Here is a 10,448-nt window from a genome sequence, read left to right as displayed (position 1 = left end):
GTCATATCGGATTGTATAATTTAATTCACGTTTGATTCTAAATAAACAGCTAATAATTGTAATAAAAGTTTTTGACTAAGATACCTGTTTCACTATACATCATTTTTTTATTTAATTTTTTTCCGAAATCAATATTCCAACTACTGTTAAAACTAAGAGGGTTCCGAGAAAGGGCGTAGAAAAAAAAAGCTGAAGACAATAAAAAAAAATATGGGTTTGGAATTAGACGTCCTTTATTTAAATTTAAATAAGTAATAATATATACAACTACCTTACTGTTGCTTCGCCCTTTCAGCCGTGAGGGCGTTATAATGTGACGGTCAATCCCACTATTCGTTGGTAAAAGAGTAGCCCAAGAGTTGGCGGTGATGACTAGCTGCCTTCCCTATAGGCTTTCACTACTAAATTAGGGACGGCTATCGCAGATGCCCCCCAGTGGCACAGCGGTATGTCTGCGAACTTACAACGCCAGAATCCGGGTTTCGATACTCGTGGTGGGCAGAGTACAGATAGCCCATTGTGTAGCTTTGCGCGAAATTCAAAACAGACCATATTGTAAATACTGCTGCTTGTAAAAACAAGAATAAAATAAGCATTCTTGTTAATTAAGTTGTCTTATAGATGCTATTGGTAAAATGTGAATGAAAAGTTGCTCAAGTGTTTAGTATAAAAAGAATACTTCCGGTATATTGGATTTGATTCTATAACTAAAGAATTCCAGGAATTATGTTTCATTCTAGTGATTATATATAATCCTGATTATTTTATAAAAATATGAATACATATCTGAAAGCTTAAAACATTTTGAATTGACGACATTTTAAAGAATCGTTTGTTTGTTGTATAGCGTGAAAAACTCGAAGGCTATCCGCACTACCCGTTCCTACTTTAGAAGCGACAGACTAGAGGGAACGCAGCTAGTCAACACAACCAATCACTAACTCTTTGGCTACGCTAAACGATTAGTGAGATTGACCGTTACATCACAAAGCCTTCACAAATGAAAGGGCGAGCGTGTGAGGTGATTGAATTCGAACCAGCGACCCTCAGATTGCCAGTCGAGCGTCTTCGCTACCAGGCCATACCAGGTCCACGTTCGTTATAATAATTATCAAAAAACTCAACTATAAATACACATATATTGTGACACAAAGTACACCCGTGGTACTTTTAAGTCTAATTTTGCTTAATCTCATGTATACATAAAATAAATATTATAATAATAATTATTGATGTTTTACGTTTGTCTTTATTATTTTTGAATGGACAAAATAAATAAAATGAGTTATCTTTAGCTTGATGAATTAGTACTAATAACGCAAAAATTTTAAATCAATATTTTTCCGAAAACAGAATTGGAAGAAAGCAGAGTAAGTACAGAATTGCCCTCCCATGTGGGTCGGCGGTAAGTTTATAGACTTAAAGCGCTAAAATTTGTAGTTCGATTCCATGCGGTGGACTGAGTGCAGACGCCTTACTGTGTAGCTTTGCTTTTGCTTATTTTTTATTTTTTTTGTAGTTTGAGCACAAAGATACACAATTGGCTATCTGTGCTCTGCCCACCACGGGTATCGAAACCCGGTTTCTAGCGTTGTGCCACTGGGGGTGGGGGTAGCTTTGCACTAAAAAAACAGCAGCACAGAATTAAAGAGGACACTAAAAATAACTTTCAGTAGTTATGTGGTTCTTTTGTGAGAATATTTACATAAGAAGATTATAACACTATAATCTAATCGATAAATTAAAGCAATTTATACGTGGTCCCTGTGTAACCATGAAATGATATTGGTTAAAAGATAATGAACTGGTTTGTAGTCCCACATTAATACGCTGGAGCCCCCCAGTGGCACAGCGGCATGTCTGCGGACTTACAACGCTAGAATCCGGGTTTCGATACCCGTGGTGGGCAGAGCACAGATAGCCCATTGTGTTGCTTTGTGCTTAATTACAAATAAACATAAAGATACGCTGGAGTGTAGTTCTAGAATAACAAATTAATGTCTAACAAATCTTGTAACTAACTCATTTGTTCAACCTTTAAACTTAAATCATTATATTACGACAAAATATAAACGTATTAAACAACGTTCGGAAACTTTTATTAAGTTTATTAAAAAAACAACACAAAACCATTTATGGATTTTAACAATTAATATCCGAGGGCATGATATGAACTGGCTTTTCGTTTTCTAAGTTACTGAAAATTTATAACTAAAATTTTCATGTATTATGCAAGTAAAATAAAAAAAAAACTCATTGTGCTGATACGAAGTTCTGAAGAAGAGTATAAAACCTGTTTCGATATGTGATAAATTTACATACTAACAATTGAACAGACTGAAGAAATAGTTTAATAACAATAAATAAGAAAGAGGATAAATATTATCGCTAATAATGCTTGGAGACGGCTTGAATGGGTAATGAAGAAAATATTTAATATAAGTTTAACATAACAGCAAATGTACAACGTTTCGACAAGGTTTTGTCATCATTCAAGCTGTCTCCAAGTATTATTAGTCTCAAAGTGGGTTCCTCGTCATCGAAATATTACCACTGAATCATACATGTTAATAATTATCGTGAAATTAATTTTTACATTGCAACTTCTAACATTTGTAAGACTTAATTTGAATAATTTAGTTTATTTAATTAACATTACTGAACGCTTAATTTTCTTCTTAGAAGTTATGTTACTAAAATGTGTTTACATAAAAAAGAAAGAAAAATAAATCAATTTAACTTCGGTGAACTGTTAATAGATGTCGCTGCGTACTTAGAAATTTGTATATTTTATTCATTTTTAATTTGCAAGTACTGCGATTGTTCATTTTAGTTTGATTTATTACGTATAATTTCCAAATTACTATAGTATGGCATATTATAAAAGTTGTTGTATCAGGGAAAGATTAGTTACACGTTACTAAAATCGAAGTGGATAAAAAAAAGCATTCAGCAGGTTTCAGAAAACTGTCACTAGATAGCGCTGCAATTAGACTACTCTTCGCTTTCTACGAAATTTAAATTACGAAAACTGTGAATACAATGTGCAACATTATAGCATATCGAACAATGACTTTTTGAACTTTTACTAAACAATGTTTTGAAAATTGTCACTATATTCGTGATAATAATTTGTAACTCAAAAGTATTACTTTGATATAACAGCAACAATAGTTTTATTAGTTCTTATTTTTATTTCTCAACAAAGCTCAGCGGCTGTAACAACGTACTTATTTTTATACATGATGTTAAAGAATTGGATGTATAAGAAATTGTTGACGCTAAGTAGATCCTTCACATATTAGTATTTATATATTTTTCGACGAATCCAGAGATAATGATAAATCGTAATTTTTTATTCACTCAAATAACAAAATAAAATAATCAGTCTTGAAATTACGTCATGGTTAATACATCTTAATTTTTTGGCATTTACCACTTCATTTGCAAAAAAAATGCAAAATGTTTTTTAGAAAACTTTAAAAATATTTTAAATCGTATTCTCATTGCTATTATTTGATTATGAATCCCCATTATATAGCTATGTTATGTTTAAAAAACAAGTCATTAACACCCTCTTATATTCTCTTCTATCGCGGTCACGTGCATTAATCATGTTATTTTTCCCACATAACACCATTTTTGCCGCCATTGTTTATTACAGAGCAAGCGCATGGCCGCCACCACTGTTGGATGACCTTGGAAGCTTGAGCACGACGCTGTGGGGTAGAAGGGAATGTATTAGAGTGTTACCGCTTGTGCACATACATTCATAGACAGGAAGAATGTTAGCTGGCGACTGAAACGTCAGAAAGAGAGACAACAAGGAGAATAGATCAAGGGGTTTAGTTTCCTTTCCCCAACGTCTCCATGTTTTGTAGCTCTAGTCTGTGTACTGGTTTGGAAGATCGGTACTGTGTTAGCTAGTCGTTCAGTGGGCTTGTTGTAGCGACAAGTTTGTTGTCCGGATAGTACTGGCCTCAGTCTAAGTAGTCACAAAAGCTGACTGATTAAACGCGAAGGCAACTGTTTTAAGCTCTAAAGTAAAGGTAAGTTATAGGCGTTTTCCTTATGTTATAACATAAAAACTCGCTTGAGACTACAGCTACGAAATAATATACATGTTGCGCTTATTGGATCTTAAAGTTGTGAAAGTTATTGCATTTATAGTGTAGTTGAGTATTGTTAGTCACGTTTTGTGAATCTTCATTATTATCTTTCTGCTAACAATATTGTTCCTGTAACAATAAAAAGATGATGCAATTTTAATAAGCTGGAGATTAAATGGTTTAAAAATAATAATACGATAACAATACTGAGATGTACTCTTATTTCGCAAGTGTTACTTGCGCCGTCTTGAGTCTGAAAGATCATATGTTTTATTGCTTTTATATAATTTAAAGTATAATACTGTCATTATTAATTGCAGATAACTTGTAGCAATTTGAATTAGCAGATACGACGTACTGCCCTCTACCTCCCTCTTGCCGGCATTTATTTAGAATTGAATGCGTTTATTGCAGAAGACGGAAATTTATATAAAACATATAGACATTTTTAAATTGAATACCGTATTGTTTATTGTGATGAGGTGGAGTCACTTGTGCTATTGACCTAACGATCTATATTAAACGTGTACTGGAGTAATAAAATTGGTTCCTAAGACTATTATTAATTTTCAAACAATGCCAGTATTAATTAATGGCACTAATTTAGCACCTTTTTTTTAAAAGTATTATCATTCAAGAACCATTATATTGTATGTAAACAATCAATACTTGTTTTAATATGATTATGTTTACAAAATATTTATTTATTCATCAAACTCACGGTATTAAAATTATTTTAATTTAAAATGCTAATATCATAACGTACTTCATTTTTTTTAATCGTATTGCATAAATTATGTAGAACCTAGCAAAATACAGATATTTTAGAGAACAAAAGCAGCTTATTCGAAGATGTTGTTTGTTTAAAGAGGTTGATTTCGAATTTAAACAAAATATTAAGATTCGACAATTGTTATGGTCTTTTACAAGTTGAGGAAGAATAATTAAAATTATACTTGTCATGAGACAAGTTAGGCCTATTACATTTTTAATCACGACATTCTAGCCCCTTCAGGATTTTCAAGAATTAGAACAGTGTGTGATAATAGTATTCCAACCACACCATATTTGTCACACACATTGCCGATGACGCGTTTAGCTCAATCCAGAGCTCTGCAGATCGCTTGGGATACAACAAACAATAGTAGTGGCTTATATAAATAGTGTTCCAAAGTTATTGTAGTTGTGGTATCCCAATTGGCCTTAAAGAGCTCTGGATTGAGCCAAACGCGTCGTCGACAATGGATGTTACAAATATGATGTTGTTAGATTACTATTATTATCCACTTTTCTAATTCTTGAAAATCTCTAACTGTAAGAGACTAGATAAAGAATGTAGTATTTAAAAATGTAATAGGCCTAACATTAATGTCTTATGACAAGTATAATTGAAAATATATTTTACTACCTGTATTCAGGTATTTCTGGCACGCAAGATATAATTGAAATTATACTTATCTTAATAGTTCATTTAGGAATCTTATTTTAAGATATTATTACAACTATGTTACAAACAATTCTGTTTAAACGGTCAGTGCTGTTCATATTATTAATACATCTTTGATACCATGTCACAATATCAGTGTTAACAATTTAAGTCACATTATGTTTACTGAATTAATTTGGGTTTTGAATAAGAAGAGTAATGTATATATATAAATATTTCACTTGTATCTTGTTTGTTGTTACGCATTTGCTGACGCGGCAAATTGCTCGACGCCAAAGTTCACGAAGCCGACTAGATTACTAACTGTTCTAAACCTTCCTGTTCTTCTCTGTTTTGAATTACTATTCAATTATAACATTGTTGTAAGATTCTTAACTAATGATTCAATGGGTTTTCTGGATCTTTAGCTTCTTTAAATTGTGCATAATATTAAGATAATTATTAATGATAGGTCTTCACACTGTACTGTAATAACCAATAGTTTGGGGTTATTAAATGTTGTGAAATGTATTATTCGCGTTTACTTTTATTTTGAATTATTTTGGTTTAAATTTCCAGGATTTCTTACCTATATCCAGAAGTTAATAATTACTTATTATTGAAAAGCGAGTAAGTATTGTTTCCGCTTTATATAACTTATTATTGTGTGCTTAAAAAACAACAATAGTGTCATAAAATAATAATAATAAATATACATTGTTTCGTGTAACAAATTCCCATTTGGATGTAGGAAACGGCTCATAAACCAGTCATAACCATTTTATAACTGCATGAGTCATGTTCATTGTATTTTGTCAATATTTCAAACTTATTCTAGAGAAACAGCCGTTTAGCAATGATTATCGCCGATAATTACTCTCCACACTGCAGAGAAAAAGGGACTTTAGATTGGACAAATAACTTCTATATATATATATATATATATATATGTGTGTGTGTGTAAATAAATAGCGAATAGTCAAATAAACTGTTGCCTGATAATAGATTTTACTAAAGTTCCAAGCCGTGTTTGTTTAGGAAACTTTAATAAGAATATTCTCAAGTATACAATGTTTCACTGTTAGCCTCACAATAATACCTGATGCACCCCTTCTACTGGAATAGCCTCAGGCCATTACAAAATCGATTATAACGCTTATGGAAGTAATGATTACACTCGATTCTCGTGTTAGCGTTACTATACGTTACCTCTATACGGTTAAGTATTTCGTAAATTTCTCTGATAAAAAGAAAAACCGCATATAATGAAACTGATAAGAAATACAGATGCATTCCATATCTCGTTGATAAGGGGAGCTTGTGAGAAGTGATAACTTTTCATTGTTAATGCTTTGATGATCTGGCCAATACTAAGTGTATCTGATAAGGAAGCAAGTTAAAAGCACAGGAACTCAATATTGTAAAGTAGAACAGTTATAGACAAAATAAAAATATTGTTCTCTTAAACAGCTTTACGAAAACAGACGTTTACACGCACTTAATATAGCGATCTTTAATATCTGATTCAGATATTGTGTTATATATATGAAACATACATATTGTTAGTATAAATACAATTTGAAGAGTGATTTTAAGTAGAGGTTTCTCATGTTCGTGAAAACGAAGACTAATTAGGATGGAGACTGTATATAAAGTTAAGTTTGTTGTTATAATTTAATTAGTTTTCTTTATGATTTCATACTGCTTGGCACATAGCCAGTATCTATTACATTATTTTTATGATTCTAAAGTAAAGAGTTAGTCGGTATTTTATGTTTTATGAAGTAACATAACAAATGGTAATCGGCCCCCTTCAGCCTATAGTCAGCTTCTATGTTTTTCTGAATAATATAAACGAACTAACTCTCTTGTTTGGAGCTCGTCAGCTTACACGTTTTTTTTGTTTTTTTGTTTTTTTTAATAATTTTAACGAACTAACTTTCTTGCTTGGAGCTCGTCAGTTTTCACGTGTTCCTAAAGTCGGTTAAGATCTCTCGGACGAATTATAATCCTCTATTTAATCTTCTTTTAAAACAACTTTGTAACATCCCCCACCCCCCACATTGCAGAAGTTAGTTGCTATCTCTTTCTCATTAATGATCATAAATCTATTCAGTAGGGATCATTAACAACCATCAGTCACCAGCAATATTATGTTAACTGTTAAAAAAATATTAATCTGGATAAAATTAACTAAATAATTAGAATACTGTGGTTGATATTTTATTAATATGAATATTCATTTTAATACATACATGCCCCTCTCACTTTTAGTGGGTATGATATCATCCTGTCGGGTGAGCTTGAAACATTTGTATTATTACTTGCACTGAGAAAAGTGTAAAATAGAATAAGTAATAAAGGGTCGCTTATTTCAATAGCTTTGATTTCCTTAGAGACCTGGAACCGTACAGTGGTTTTAATTAACTAGCTAATACTTGCTGGTCTTTCACCAGCTTAAAAATATGTTAAGGTACTGTCCAAACTGTACATATAACAATATTAACGTTGCTGTTGGGTTTTACTGTACATGTAACAACAATATTAACACCAGCCTCAGAGTTACTGTTGGCTTTTACTGTACATGTAACAATATTAACACCAGCCTCAGAGTTACTGTTGGCTTGTACTGTACATGTAACAATATTAACACCAGCCTCAGAGTTACTGTTGGCTTGTACTGTACATGTAACGATATTAACACCAGCCTCAGAGTTACTGTTGGCTTGTACTGTACATGTAACGATATTAACACCAGCCTCAGAGTTACTGTTGGCTTGTACTGTACATGTAACGATATTAACACCAGCCTCAGAGTTACTGTTGGTTTTTACTGTAATGGAGGGAACTGTTTGTATCTAAGTGTCTCTGTCAGTAAGTCTAACGTAACTGTAGTATTAAATCTGTCAGTAAGTCTAACGTAACTACAGTATTAAATTAAGTGTCGTTAGAAATAATATTTTCCTTATTATTTGCCATCAGAAGAGTTAGTTTTTTTTCTCTCCACTTCGGTTGTTGAACGAATTTCAAACCGTCGTGTATAGGCCTTAGGAACGATAAAAAATTTTTAGTTTTCCGAAAACGTTTTCGCATTTTGGACGTGTGCGATTGGTTCGTTTGAACATTTAGTGGTGGACCATTGTTTATAAACCCCAGGATATTGCAACAATCTTGCCCATTCGTTTGTAGATATCAACTTTACGCACGATAAGTAATTTTAATCAGCAGATTTTAATCAAACTTCACAGGTCACATCCCACGAGACTGAGGAAGAACTCTGTTGATTTTGAGGTTAAAAGGTCAAAGTGTTTAGAATGTATTGTTTCCTGATAATGGAATACAGCTAATATACTGTTGTTACTTACAGTGTTTAGAATGTATTGTTTCCTGATAATGGAATACAGCTAATATACTGTTGTTACTTACAGTGTTTAGAATGTATTGTTTCCTGGGGAGATCCATCGAAAATTTGACAGATCGAAACTATGAGATATTGTATAGTTATTAAGGTTGATGCTTACGTATCCAAACCGGTGGGAATTGGTTTGTTTTTATAATATGTCTGCTTAATGCTTGTTAAAGGTTTTTAATGTAAATATATCAATAACTTGGGAAATCATTTCCAAGATATCTGGTAATTTAATAATATACAACAATACATTTCGGCGATGATTTCGCCCAACCCGAGATTTGCGTAGTTGAAATTTAAAAGCATAATATCAAAGACACCGAATCACTGGGTCCCATAGAACTTATTCGCTAATATATTCATACACTACGTACATGCGCGTGATACGAGCGGCTGGGCCAACATACATTTTAGAATTTGGATGCATGATAAAACGTGTAAAGTGGTGTACTAATGTTTAATGGCGTGTATCCATATAATTTCCGACAAAGTGTGGGGTTCCCCCCCCCGACAAATTAAACTATGGGGGTTGCCCCCCCCTAGATATCAGCCACTAGTTTTCTGTTACTATTTCTTAAGCTGTTGAACAAAAGCAAAGAAAAGATTTCGGGTTTAAAACACTCAAGTAGCTTTTCATACGATTCAGTGTTTAATAAAAGATATTAATATTTATTGCTTGTTGTAACGTACAGGCAACATTTCTATCACTGTTGCCCAATACACATGTAAATGCTTCACTTCTGTAGTCTGATGCTCTTACTTACAGGTAACATACGAGTTTATTAACTTACCAAAACATAACAGACCTGCTTCAGTAGTAAATTCAAAGAAAACGTATATTTTTCCCACTGTATTTTCATAATGCTTGCAATAAGAGGTTTAAAAGTATAAAGGAGATTTAATTTCTTTGTTCTGAAAACCTGCCAAAAAAAGGGGGGGGGGAGATTCAAAGTCCCTTTTGCAGCTATGGCTGTCTATTCGCGTGCCGGAGGTCCTTGGTCTCTGCAGTCGGTGTCATTATGATTTCGTATAGAAAGTTACAGCAACCATTCGGTAGCCATATAAAGATCCATTGAATGTACCGAGGATGCTTCACGTTCTAATTTCCAGCCTGGGTGAACTTCATACGCGTATTTGTTAGGTGTTCGCTTACACTGGTTCATTGCGTTTTTTTTTTCTTCTTCTTCTTCTCCCTCAAGAAAACTGATATTGATCAGGCGAAGCAGAAAACGCCTGCATGATTTTAAACCGACAATTTTTTTTTTGTTTGTTCTTCAAGTATAACAGATGGGGGTTGGTCGCAGAGAAGCACCGTTTCACGTGCTTGTTCACTTTTTACTGGTAGATTTACATCAACTCCACATGGTCGCTAAGTCAGCAGAAGAGTGAGTTATTTTCCGTGAGTCACCGATATTCATGACAGTCAAGATTGCTTATACAAATCGTTCAGCAAATTGAACAGAAATGAGTATATAATTATATATATATATATATATATATATAT

General features: G+C 33.0%; 1 protein-coding gene across 2 annotated transcripts in view; it reads left to right on the top strand.

Annotated features, from left to right (window-relative positions):
* Positions 1–3,677: 3,677 nt before the first annotated feature.
* Positions 3,678–10,448, top strand: part of LOC106465331 (C-terminal-binding protein-like) — a 60,439-nt gene continuing 53,668 nt past the window's right edge. For both annotated transcript variants that reach the window (XM_013925545.2, XM_022393194.1), the window contains exon 1: positions 3,678–4,049. The gene's annotated coding sequence lies outside the window, so the exon portion shown is untranslated. The remainder of the gene's footprint in view (positions 4,050–10,448) is intronic.

This window comes from Limulus polyphemus, unplaced genomic scaffold (genome assembly GCF_000517525.1).
Source record: "Limulus polyphemus unplaced genomic scaffold, Limulus_polyphemus-2.1.2 Scaffold1911, whole genome shotgun sequence".
Classification (NCBI taxonomy): Eukaryota; Metazoa; Arthropoda; class Merostomata; order Xiphosura; family Limulidae; genus Limulus; species Limulus polyphemus.
This window is presented reverse-complemented; position numbering and strand designations above follow the sequence as displayed.